At 37.8% G+C, this 14,118-nt stretch overlaps 1 protein-coding gene across 3 annotated transcripts in view; it reads left to right on the top strand.

Moving 5' to 3' along the window:
• The window catches only part of PLPPR1 (phospholipid phosphatase related 1), a 626,458-nt gene that overhangs the window by 323,488 nt on the left and 288,852 nt on the right, over positions 1-14,118 (top strand). The gene's annotated exons all lie outside the window — the stretch shown is intronic.

Raw genomic sequence — 14,118 nt, 5'->3', positions numbered from 1 at the left:
GAGATTTCTGATGAGTAGCATGGAGCAGTGACCTCCCCCATCAACATTTAGAATTCATGAAATACATAATCAAGTGGAATCAGATACAATTAACAAGAATAATATCTGGGTGAGAGTACTGCTGTTCAGCTCAGCAGCTCTGTAAGCCAAGCATGCTTTATCATTTTCCCATCTCCCAGCCTTTGCTAGCTATCGCTTCCAGGCAACCCACACACTCAAATGCTCTAATAATCAGCCCACAGCCTTCCCTCCTGGGGGTCACAGGAGCTAAAAAAAAGAAAGACCTTTTCATTCACACTTGTATTAACTGGAAAAAAACATTCTCTCTCTGTATTTTTTTTTCCTGCAGTGTAAAAGCAAGAAAGTATCTCTAGGTTTGAGACAATCTTTTGGGTCTAGTGTTTTTTGCATTAGTTGACATGTAACATGTGACACAAACAGTTCCTGGCCAGGCTAGTTTGAAACAATTAAAATGTTTTAGCAATTAAAAAATGAATTAAACTAATTATATGTGTACTATGATAAAATTCAAAATGTAGATATAATGAGGTGCTTAGTGTAGAAAGTAAATATCACTCTTATTTCTGCCCTAATCTTTTTCCCAGAAAACCACCATCAATTATTTGGTGTATGTTTCTTCAACTTTTTTGGTTCATTAACATTTACATTTTTTTTTATAGAGGTAGGATTATACTTTACATATTATTTTACTATTTATTATTTAGCTATAATTTCAAATAAAAACAATTTATTTTCATTAACAAATATTTGGTAAATATTACTATTATATGAGAAGGATGAATGCTGCTTTCCATCTTAAAATAGAGCTCAGTTGATATATCTCAGGGTCCTTTGGCCGTCAGTCCTCATGTATATTCAGTCATTGAACAAATAATTTTTTCTGAGCTCCTTTGAGAAGCTACCAACTATACAACGTATTTTGGAAACGTTCACGTTCTAGCAAGAGAAAAATTTAATGAGAGGACTTAATAAACGGCAAAAGCTGTAAATTATCCTTGATTCACAGAATTGCTTGAAGGGATATTCTGTTCCTATTGTCTTATTTTTCTAGATAAGAAAGTTGAAGTCCGTTAAGGTTAAATGATTTGTCCAGGGTTCCACAACTGGTGATTGAAGAGGCTGGGATAACAGGCAGTTTCCAGCCTGTTAAGCCAGTGCTGATTTCATTACACTTGACTGCAAAACAACCCCCACATCAAGAAGAGGGAACAAGGGAACTCCACAAATGCTAGCATGAGCAACGAATTTCTGGCACATTGAAATTCATGCCTTATGTAACTGCTGTCACCCACAAACAGTTGCAGAGATTGCAGAGATTGCTTCCCCATCCTCCCACCCATCCATGGCCATATAACCCCTGACTGCATTCCATCTTCTCCTCCTCCATGGCCTGCTAGTCTCATATTAGAATACCACTTTGAAGTTAGACAATAATCAGCTGTAATATTGAGATCAGGTGGTGCCCATGTTACCTAGGAAGAGAGTTCATCTGTAAACATATTGGTAGAGATTTATTTTTCAGTTTAGCTTCTTGCCATCTTGAACCTGAAGGAATGAATTCCAAAATAAATGCATGTTACCTGCTAATTGTAATCAAGTCATGAAGTCTTTCCATCTTAAAATAGAGCTCAGTTGATATATCTTAGAGTCCTTTGGCCATCAGTCATCATGTGTATTCAGTCATTTAACAAATATTTTTTTCTGAGTTCCTTTGAGGAGCTACCAACTATACAATGTACTTTGGGAATGTTCACATTCTAGCAAGAGAGAAAAATAATGAGAGGACTTACTAATTAAGTCATGAAGTTAGTCATACTCACCAATGGTTTTTCTCCATGATGATAGCATAAGTAGAATTCTGATTCTTAAATACTCTAGAGCTTGGACTGGAGCATCATATGGAACTAGGTTTTAGGCTGAGCTCTGACATCCACCAGTTTTGTGATGTTAATGCCAATTCCTTACTCTTACTAAGTCTTAGATCTTTCATCTGTGATATGAAGATAATAAAAGTACCCCTCCCACAGAGATTTTTTGTGAGATAAATAAATTACTTGCCTTAACACAGAGTCTACAACATGACCAATGAAACTGTAGCTACTATTATCATTTATGATATAACCATGACATAAAGCTATAAGGGCTATACACTTGACATAGCCCTTAGAACCGAACCACTTAGATATCAAGCTTTAAAATACTGAATAACAGTCTTACTTTCTGTATTAGACCATTTTCACACTGCTGATAAAGACATACCTGAGACTGGGCAATTTACAGAGGAAAGAGGTTTAATGGAGAACTCACAGTTCTCTGTGGCTGGAGAAGCCTCATAATCATGGCAGAAGGCAAGGAGAAGCAAGTCACAACTTACAGGGATGGCGGCAGGAAAAGAGAGCTTGTACAGGGAAACTCCTGTTTTTTTTAAACCATTAGATCTCATGAGACTCATTAACTATCATGAGAACAGCACAGGAAAAACCTGCTTTCATAATTCAGTCACTTTCCACCTGGTTCCTCCCATGACATGTGGGAATTGTGGGAGTTACAATTCAAGAAGAGATTTGGGTGGGGTCACAGCCAAACCATATCACCTTTTTAAAAAAAAAAAAAAAATTGAAACTTAAACCAGAAGTTGAAAATATGACTCATTATGTTAGTAATTTGTAAACTTTATCAAGTCTTTTGTAGAATGTCATCTTTAGCTGTTGCTGATCCATGAATGGTAGAAATCAGAAGCATAGCAAGAGATGGGAAAATGAAAGAATTTGATCAATACATCAAAACTTTGCTTTAAAAATTAAATTCCAGCCCTCTTTCTCTGCACGATTTTATTTTCATGCAAATGCTTGGGAATTGATGATAACGTCTACCTTTCTCAAACATAAAGACAGCATCATAATCACTATGAGTTAAATATGTTTTTCAAGTCTCATTTGCCTTAATTATATGGATAGCTTACCTGGATGTAGACACATATATATGCTTGCACAGAATCATGGAACTGAAGTGTGAATGTCAAGAGTCCCAGCCACCCACTCAGTGCTGGAGTCTCTTTTTTCATACTATGTAACAAGAAACTGTCCAGCCTCTCCTTTTTGGCATCAGAGCTCCATTCCTTCCCCTTGTTGGTGACTATAATGGATGTATCCAAGATAGAAGCTGATTGGTTCTGAGCTGTGAGTCACCAGGATCTTGAGAGTTGTTCATTAAACATCCTAAACATACTTTCATCTCAGGGTCTTTGCACTTGGTGTTAGCTCAGTCTAGAATGCCTGTTCTGCAAAAATTTGAATGTCTCCCTTTCCCACCACCTCATACATTTGCTCAAGTGTCATCACTTGATGACAGGCCTCCCCTCATAACTAAAACATCCAGCCCATTAATCTTTAACTCTTTACTCTGATTTGCATTTCTTCTTAGTACTGATAAGTGCCTTATTATTCATATGTCTGTTTATTTATTTGTGACTGGCCTCCTCCTACTATGTAAGCATCATAAGATGAAGAACCCTTTTGTCTCTAAGACCTAGAAGAGTACCTGTCACACTCTATAAATTTAGTTAAAATGTATTTGATAAATGAACAAAAGAAAAAGTTATTAGCATCTTGAGAATGGATTTAAGAAACCAGTAGCAATCACTAGATCTGAAAGGCAGGAGAGCAAGAGAACATCTAAAAATGTGACATTAGCTCCAGAGACCCAGAATGGGGGAGATCTGTGAATACATAGTGCAAAATGGCACCCAGTGTAGGGGCTTGGTCTCAGAGGGCAGCTCTCAGTGAGGCAGAGGTGCCTCAGCTGCAACCGCTGGCTCTCAGATACATGGAGCTCTGGTAGTTGGGGCATATGCCAGAGAGCTTAGTTATGCATACAAGTCCATTTCACTGTGGGACCTTGCAACATTAAAACATGCTTTCTGATGGAGCTGAATTCTGCCTCCCTCCAGCTACTTGATGGAAGGTGTCCAGGTAAAGGGCTGCAATTCATATGGAAGAAGATGAAATTAAGTGGTACCCATAGAAATAAAACTCTATAGTAATATAAAGACTCATTTGTATAGTGCTACAACAAAATAAGCAAATGGAACACAGATTAAGAAATTAAGGTGAGAAAATGCCTTTGGAAAACTAAAACTATTTAGGATATATCTTCTTATTTCTATATGTGTACTGTTATTGAGGAAACACAAATTTGTATGGGAAATCTAGCTATCTTGAGATCCTTAAATGTGGGTTTACCTCTGGCTACTAGGTTTGGTTCTGGGTGAAATGCTGACAGGTGTTCTTATATGGTTTGTTGTAGTCTTTGTGGTCTAGGGTACAGCAGCCAGAGGCAACTCTGTGGAGGACTTTGGGACCATAAAGAAGCTTTGGACTACTTGAAGCTGTGCCTGGAGTCCCTCCTGGGGAAGCTGTGTAAGGTGTGGCAGTGTTGCCTGATAAACATGAGTCTGAGTCTCTGACTCTGGATTTCCTTGGAGAGCAATTATTGAATGTTTTATGGTTCTCTTGCTTGGAACAGAATTTTTTACTCACTTAAATGCCAACTACATGGAAAAATGTACTAAACCAACTGAAAGGAAATGTAAAATTCTTGGAAAGTTTAACCATGTTAAAAGAGAATATGATGGCCTAGACTAAAGGTGTTAGCCTTTATAAGTGTCATCAGGAAAAATAAATCTGGAGGGAGGTGGGGAAAAACTAACTGTACACCTCTAGAGAAAGTATAATTTATAGAAGAAGAACTGAGAGAAGAGAAACTTAATCATTCAGCACTGGGTGAATGGATTGCCTGACATTACAAGAAGGGTGAAGTCACTAGAGAATAAATCAGAATTTATCAGATAATTAGTAGCTTTTTCAAATAGAGCATTCGGAGGAGAGAACACCACATATCTTGTTTCATCAAATGATGAGCCTTCATCCAAGAGGGAAATCTTTCCCCTCTCTCCCAAACTCTAATTTCCCTAGCTGCAAGTTTTTGTTCATTTAGGTGTTTCCTTGAATTCAAGATTAGTTGTTGTGGATCCAAGGAGACAGTTGCTGAGACCAGGGTTTCTTTTTCCTCTTGTTCATTCAGAAAGCATTTTCTAATCACCCCAAGGACACTTCTTTCTGTCTAGGAATTTGCCTGGCCTACCAGATCTTCTATAGCCAAGAGACTATCTGCTAGATTCCCCCTCACCCCACGCTGGGCACCATCCTGAAATAACGGCGGGTTACCTGCCAGGGTAGATTCAGCTTTCAAAGAGACCTGCTGCTGAACATCTAGAACCATAGCAAGAGACTTGAGAGCTTTTCTTTTTCTTCAAAGATAATTCTGGTTTTTATTTCTCGATTTGAATTTAAGGAATTGCTATAACTTAAGTGATTATGGTTTTGACCAAAAGAAAGTTTAATGAAATTGTAATTCCCAGATTAATATTCCATAAATGAGAGTGATTTAAACATTTTAAAAATGTGAATTAAAGATAATTGTTTGATTACTAGAGGTGATAAAAACACACACTTTGCCTTATCAGTCACTTCATGTGGACTTCACCCAGGAAAATTTCTCCTCTGACTTTTCCCCAGTTGTTTACCCCTTTTCTCCAGAGCTGCTTTCCCTTTGCATTTTTTTTCCATTCATTTTTGGGGAACAGGTGGTATTTGGTTACACGAGTAAGTTCTTTAGCGATGATTTTGGTGTGCCTATCACCAGAGCAGTACACACTGAACTCAGTTTGTAGCCTTTTATTCCTCACCACTTTCCCACCCTTTCCCTCTGAGTCCCCAAGGTCCATTGTATCATTCTTACGCCTTTGCTTTCTCATGGTTTAGCTCCCACTTATAAATGAGAACATAAGACATTTGGTTTTCCATTCTTGAGTTACTTCACTTAATATAATAGTCTCCAATCCCATATAGGTTGCTGTGAATGCCATTATTTCCTTCCTTTTTATGGTTGAATAGTATTCCATCATATACATATATATATATATATATATATATATATATATATATATATATATATATATATATCACAGTTTCTTTATCTACTCGTTGACTAATGGGCATTGGGGCTGGTTCTACATTTTTGCAACTGTGAATTTTGCTGCTATAAACATGTTTGTGCAAGTACCTATTTTGTATAATGATTTATATTCCTCTGGGTAGTTACCCAGTAGTGGGATTTCTGGATCAAATGGTAGTTCTACTTTCAGTTTTTTAAGGAATCTCCACACTGTTTTCCATAGTGGTTGTACTAGTTTACACTCCCACCAGCAGTGTAGAAGTGTTCCCTTTTCACTGCATTCACCCCAACATCTATTTTTTTTTATATTTTTGATAATGGCCATTCTGGAGGGAGTAAGGTGGTATCACACTGTGGTTTTGATTTGCATTTCCCTAATCATTAGTGATGTGGAACATTTTTTCATATGTTTGTTGGCCATCATCTTCTAGACATTGGTTTAGGCAAAGATTTCATGACCAAGAACCCAAAAGCAAATGCAACAAAAACAAAGATAAATAGGTGGGACTTAATTAAACTAAAGAGCTTTTGCATGGCGAAAGGAATAGTCGGCAGAGTAAACGGACAGCCCAAGAGTGAGAGAAGATCTTCGCACTCTATACATCTGACAAAGGACTAATATCCAGAATCTACAAGGAACTCAAACAAATTAGCAAGAAAAAAAAATCCCATCAAAAAGTGGGCTAAGGAAATGAACAGACAATTCTCCCTTTGCATTTTTATTTGTCTGCTCTCTTGCGTATTTTGGGCAGCCCTTGCTGCTGACTCCTACTGCATGATCCCCACACTCTCCCCCAGACAACTTTGCAGTTCCTACATGCTCCTGTGAAAGAGAACACAGAAATCATTTAGAAGTGTTAGAGTGTGCTGTAAAGAGTGTGAGATTTCTGTCAAAAGTTCTGAGTGTGAGCCTTACTTCTGGCTTATTCACTGTGCAGCTGAGAATTTTCTTAACCTCTCTGAGATTTAATTACTTCATTTGTAAAATGAAGACAAGGGTAACTCAAAGAGAATTGTTTTGAGATAATGTATTGGAGGGTAAATTTTAAAATTCTGCGCAAGTACTCATTATTAATATATTGTTACTAATTTAGCACCATCATTTTATAGAAAATGAATGGAGATGAAGTAACTCTTCCAGCATTGTGAAACTTAAATTTTTACTGTTCATTTTTCAATTGAAAACCAAAGAATGTAGTATGAATCAGATAGAAATGCATGTGCTGGCTGAGGATATAAATCACCCTAGGATAAGATGTGTTTTTCTTTGATGTGTCTAGGAAGTATTTTATGGTAAACAGAGCACACGTTTGGCATTCATACAGGGAATCTCTTTACCTAATTAGCTGCAATTACTTACTTAAGGGTATTAGGTGATGTGCTTACTATGTTCCCTTCTTAATATGAGGACTACCCGAGATCATCCAGAGGAGTTGAGAAGATTCTCAGCCTTGATTTTAAAACTGGATGGGTACAGAAGGGGCTGCTTGCAAAAGTTGAAAATGGAAAGGGTCAAGGGAGCCGGGGTCTGAGCTGATCCAGAAGGAATCAGCTGTGTCAGAACTACTGAGAATAGAAGCACCAAGGTCTTGCCAGACAGCTGTAGTTTGAAAGCACCAAACTCAGTGCTAAAAGAAGGGTCTCAATGCCCTTGACCTCTGTAGAACTGGAAGCAGCTTAAGCCATTTTGACCTGAATTACTAGGAAAATTCAACTAGATGAATAGTTTAGATAGTATCTAAACAGGCTGATGGAGGTCTTGGTAGTTAGGCAGTGGTTGAAACTAGACACATTCCTGTTCTTTGATTTATTCAACATATTTTAAGTATGTAGTAGACATTTGTGGAATGGGTGAGTGAATGGAAGTGTAATGAGTAAGTGAATGGAAGTGAATGAGTAAGTGAATGGAAGTGAATGAGTAAGTGAACCAAAAGAGCAATGAATACATAGAATGACTGAGCTTCTGAGAGTTGGAAGCTAGATGCCTAATTGGCAATAGGTGGGGAGAAAATGAGCCAAAAATGCACTGGATTAGAGATTGGAAATGATTGCTCTAAAGAAGCATATTTTAGCAAGATAGGGTCAGATAAGAGGCTGGCCCCAAAGCTGTGCAAGCCATGAGTCATAACACCACCCGATGTTTGAGGAGTTTTTAGTATCTTTGCACTGCCTTGTGGACATGCTATAGGCTAATAGGAAGAGCGTGGGCTCTGGAATCCACCAGATGATTTTAAGTTCTCATTTACTAGCTTTGACATGGGAAAGATATTTAACCTCTCTAACCTTTAATTTCCCATTGAAAAATGGGCTCATAATACCTACCACATATGACTGTTGTGAGGAGCATCTGAGCTGTCTGTGAATCTCTGGCACATTGTTCATTCTCAATAGATATCAGTTGCCTTCCCCTTTCCTTGATCTTGGATTACAGAAAATATCAGCAACATCCTCCAGATACAGACATGTTAAAAACCAACAAAAACTCACAGCTTCTTCCAAAATTACAGAAATTTATATTAACTAACCAACACTGGTTTACTCCACAAAATTCAACATACACGTTTTAATGCATGTATGTGTTTGTAGGTGCACTGCACTGAGGCCCTACTAAATACAAACTTCACTTTATCTGTTGTGTGTGTGGACTTCGCCCAGGATGGTTTCTCCTTTGACATTTTCCCAGTTTTCTGCCTGTTTTTTTTCAGAGCTACTTTTCCCTTGCTTTTGTCTTTGTCTACTCTCCTGCCCATTTTAGACAGCCCTTGCTGCTCTTAATGCATGATGCCCTCCTCCTCCCCTAGACAGTTTTACAGTTATGTTAATGCCCTCCTCCCCTAGACAGTTTTACAGTTCATACTTCCCCTCCACCCCCGCCCAGAGCAATAGGAAAATTGTCAAGTTGCATTTTTCCTTTTCCATCTGCTGCAATTTTTCTTTACCTCTTTAATTCTTAGAAAATCCAGTAAAACTTCATCTCTCAGTGTTTTATCAACTCATTCTCTTAGTTTATTCTTGCTGTTATGAATTTCACAAATCCTTGTAATTATTTTATTTTAATGCATTTTTCTTGGTTAAGTATCGCTGTTAGTATATGTCCTTTAAAATGGAACTTACTGAACCACCCCCTTCTTTGGTCACATTGATCTCTCTAGATCTGGAGTCGGGGGAGAAGAGGGTTGGTTTTGGCATGAAACTGTTCTGCCTCAGATCATCAGGCATTAGATTCTCATAATGAGCACACAGCCTAGATCCCTTGCATGTGCAGTTCACAATAGGGTTCACAGTCTTATGAGAACCTAATGCTGCCGTAGATAATACATCTTTTCTTCCCCAGCAGAATCATTTATAGTTTTTTGAGTCTTATTTTTACTCTGAGACTCCCCTCCTCTCATATACAGACACTTAGTCCTTTTAACCATTTCTAGATTAAGGGATTTTTGCCCCTTCGAGGAAGCTGTTGCACTATTCCTCCTTGACAGTCAGGAACTCTCAAGTTTGGAGGATATCTTTTATACTTCCACATCACTGTTGATCAGAATTAGTTACAGAGTAATAATCTACCTAATGGCTTCATTTGTCCCCTGAGAAATAAACTTGAATAAAGGATGTTAAGGGGGTATCTGATCAGTGTGTGAAGGAAATTGTCTTTTAGCCAGTTTGTAGACATTTGTCCTCAATACCTACTCTGCCGTGTTGTGGTGCATATTATGTGCTTTGTGTCAGGAACACACCATTCCTTCCTTTCATCAGCCCAAGCAGTCTCCATTGTAGCCTTACAATGATATCACTTCAATTTCTCTCTTTTTTCATTTTTTCAGCTTCATGGTAGCCAGCATGAATCCACCCCCAGGTCTGAACCATGTGATTTCCTCACTATTTGATACTCAATACCTGTGCTTTTTGAAAGTATAAATTTATAATGCTCATGCTGTAGTAGTCTGTTTAGAACACCTTCCTGTCTTTGAGCAGCCCTTCAATTTCGTTTTCTTCTCAATCCTTTTGATTACTGTCATGTGTCCTTTGCTCAGGCTATGGATCAAAGCTAAGGTATTGCTAAGATCTTTAGAAACTGAATCTTTAATGTTGAAGGAAGTGATTTAGCTTAGGAGCATCTTGTGGTTTTCCTCAAATTGTGCCATACTGGTAGGTTGATCTCAGCCTAGTCTATGGAAGGAACTAGAAAAAAATGTGTTGACTGACTGAGTGAATCACATGCTCCTTTATCCCATTTGCCACGTTCAGGTGCCATTTGGGCCAACTTCATTTCTTCTTTTGCTGTGTCTTGAGAAGTATGTCAGCAGAAATGTGCCAGAGAAACTGGTTCATAAATAGATCATTACTCATAGGAAGGGATGCCAAGTAGCCTTGTTCTGTGTCCAAGAAAACACTGGGGCTCCTGAAAAGCAAAATGAAAAATGACAAATGAGTTCGTCATTTCATTGGGAAGACAAAAGATATAGACATAAGACAGCATAATCCTTGATCTAGTGAACATTCGAGATAGGAGGTACCAGGCCTTACCTGAGCTAATTAAAAGTCACAGGGATCCTAGAGCCCTTGGGCCTCTCAGAAACTGTGTTGACTTCTTACTGAGTCTCTTATATATTCTTACAAGATATCAGAGAAGAATACACCACTTTAGGTTGTAAGGCTATCCAGGAAATATGGGGCTTACAGTGAGATAGTAAATCACGATAAGTCAAAAATCCCTTTTCAGGAAAAGCCTTCTTTTTCTTTAGGTAAAGCATAAAGATTAATGTGACACTGTCTCATTTCAGGGAGATTCACAGAAGCATTGATTTTATAATAGGAAACATGCACATCTCCTAACACATCTGCATTAAATGAGCATACTTCAATAGCCACAATCCTCAGAGGCCAGGAAAAATCTTGATTCAGAGCCATCATCTACAGGGTGGCTATTGACTAGTACCCATAGGGAATCATGCCTTAAAATACAGGAAGAGGATAGCACTCCATATGGCATACAATGGGTTAATAAACATACTATCCAAAAGCATTACAAAATTATAAGAAATAGACAATAGGAAAATGAGCAAAGTGTGTAAACAAGAAACTTAGAAAATGCAAATAGTAAATATCATATCAAGGGAAGTTCAATTTCACTAATGGTTAGAGATAAAAACTCAAGACATAATTTTGCAGCTATCAGATCAGTAAACAATTTAAAAATATTGTTTTCATTGAGCACTGGCACTTGTGTGTGCCCCATATGTGGGAAAACACACTTTGAACACTGCCAATAGTTGTGTGAATTACTGTAATAGTTTTGGGACTTAATTGGCAAATATTTTCAAAATTAATAATGTGTGTACCTTTGCATTCAGTAATCCACTTTGGGGAAGATATTCTAGAAAAATTAGGATATGAATATTTAAGGATATATCCAGTGATATGGCATTTAGTAACTAAAATCTGGAAAATTATCTGAATACTTAACAACAGGACATTGAATAGATTTATAGAGTATTAAATAAATGGAAACATTATGCCACTTTGACTAATGTGACGTTATGTCTATTCACCTGGAAGAATGTTCATTATCCTTTGGCAGCTAGAAAAATAAAATTAATAATAGTGGCTTAAAAGTACTATTATATGCCAGGCACTATTCCAAGTATTTTGCATATATTGCTTCATTAAGTTCTCACAGTATCAATACACAGTTGAGAAAACTGAAGCAGATATAGGTTAAATGACTTGTCCAAGGTCACACAAATGCTTAGGGGTAGAACTGGGACTTAAACTCTGGTGGGCTGGCTCCAAAGTTGGCACTCTTAACTACTATGGTATTCTCTTTTTCAAGTTATAGAGTAATAGGTATTCTAAAATTCTATTTTTGTATAAAAACAAAATAAAAAATAACCATATATATGTGTATGTATGTTAACAAGTGATATTTCTAATAAGCGCCTTGATTTAAAATAATAATAATAGCAGTATAGGCTGGGCGTGGTGGCTCGCTCACACCTGTAATCCCAGCACTTTGGGAGGCCAAGGCGGGCATATCACCTGAGGTCAGGAGTTCAAGACCAGCCTTGCCAACGTGGTGAAACCCTGTCTCTACTAAAAATACAAAAATTAGCCGGGTGTGGTGGCACATGCCTGTAGTCCCAGCTACTCGAGAGGCTGAGGTGGGAGAATCTCTTGAAGCCAGGAGGTGGAGGTTGCAGTGAACCAAGATTGAACCACTCTGTCTCAAAAAAAAAAAAAAATGTGTAAGCAGTTCTCTGAGTTTATTACACTCAGACCAGACAACTATAAAGGAGCTTCCTTAAATATTCCAGGAAATCCTAGGATCTGTGATTCTGTGAACTCCAAATTGATTTGAGTTTTCCTCAATGTCTTTTTTTCCAAAAAGGATATACGTGTGTTGAGAGAATTTTCTGTCCACTATGAGAGGTGGAGGGGAGTAATGGCAAAGATTTTATTTGAAATACGAAGGCATGAATATAAAAGACAGAAAAGCAATGAAAACTATATGTATATTTGAGCTTTCCAAGAAGCGCTTGGGTCTTATTTTTGATATCCAGACATCTGTGAGGAAGATTTCCCAAATGAGTAGGTGCTGGGTTTTCTGCCATTTATTTGTTCCTGGTGAAGCCAAGTGTGAAAAGACAGCATCTGGGACAGGGAGTATTGTAAGGATGTGTTTGAGTACTGTGTGGTAGGATAGAACATGGACCCAGAGGAGGGAGGAGGGATGGTGAGAGGACGCAGCAGATCTTGTCCTTCTGCTGGTCTTTCTAGTGGTAGTGCCAAATTGATACAAAGCATTTATAATAGTCACAACTGGCCCATCTTGATGCCTATTAATAGCAATATTGATTGATCCTAGACAAACTAGAACTGTTCTCACTTTGAAACTCACAGAGTTTCAAAACCTGAAATTCTGAAACCCTTGTGTAACCACAACCTCTTAGCCTTTCATCTCACTGCCTCTGCCCATCTCCTTTAATCCATCCGCTCTTACCCAGTCTCCTTAGCCTTCACTTTGTCAATCAAGTGTTTCATCCAAACTCTATTGCCACTCTAGGTTCACTTTGTCTTCTCCCAGGACTTCCCGAAGATGATCCTTTCGTAGTTTTCATCTTGCCTCTATTACTTCTTGCTTGCAGTCTACTTTTCTAGCATATCATCCCTTAAATGCTGATATTGATGAGCTTCCATTCTGTATTCGCCACAACATTCAGTGTTGTTTCTGTTTTTACTGCTATCTCAGTTAAGGATGTGATCATTTTGCCCCTAAGTTTTTACTCCTATCCTAATGGCCTCTTCGCTCCATCTCCAGCAATTCTTTGTACCTACTATTCTCTCTCTCTCTCTCTACACACACACACACACACACACACACACACACACACACACACACACACACTTAATCATTATTATCCCATTCCTCAACAATGAGCAGTAGCTCATCATGAAATCTAAGCTCTTTATTCTGGCACTCAATATCCTCCAATAGAAAGCCCCAGACTTTCTTCCTTACCTTAGTTTCTACTTGCTCAAGTGCATCAGATTTATAGCCTTTCCACAAGCATGCCCTGCATATTCCTGCTTCCATGTCTTAGACATTCTTGTCTCATGTGCACTTGTCAAAATTTTAACTATCCTTCAGTACCTACTAAAATGTTCCTCCATCTCTCAGATGCTTCTAGTCAGAAATAATTATTTTCTACCTAATTTTCACATTACATTTCTACTTCTACTAGTGCTCACCTCATCATTGTTCTTGCTTTGTAGCTATTTTATAAGTGTTACTCTCTTCCACTTGCTCTTCACCTCCTTCAAGGAAGGTAGACATTTATTCTTTAATTTAAAGATACAGAGAAAGTTTAAATAATTCCAACACACATTGGTGATAACCACTATTGACATTTTAATGTCTATCCTTGCAGGCTTTCTTTATGCCTACATATAGTTTTCTTCATTTTAAAAAATAAAATGATATTACACTATACCTATTCTTTTATAACTGGATTTTAGTAAGTAAGGAGACATCAGATTGAGTGGTAGGTAAATGAGTTATATTAGAAACGGACTGCCTGAATTCAAATT

Source organism: Aotus nancymaae, unplaced genomic scaffold (assembly GCF_030222135.1).
Source record: "Aotus nancymaae isolate 86718 unplaced genomic scaffold, 86718_ANA_hifiasm-v0.15.2.pri h1tg000003l, whole genome shotgun sequence".
NCBI classification, from domain to species: Eukaryota; Metazoa; Chordata; class Mammalia; order Primates; family Aotidae; genus Aotus; species Aotus nancymaae.
This window is presented reverse-complemented; position numbering and strand designations above follow the sequence as displayed.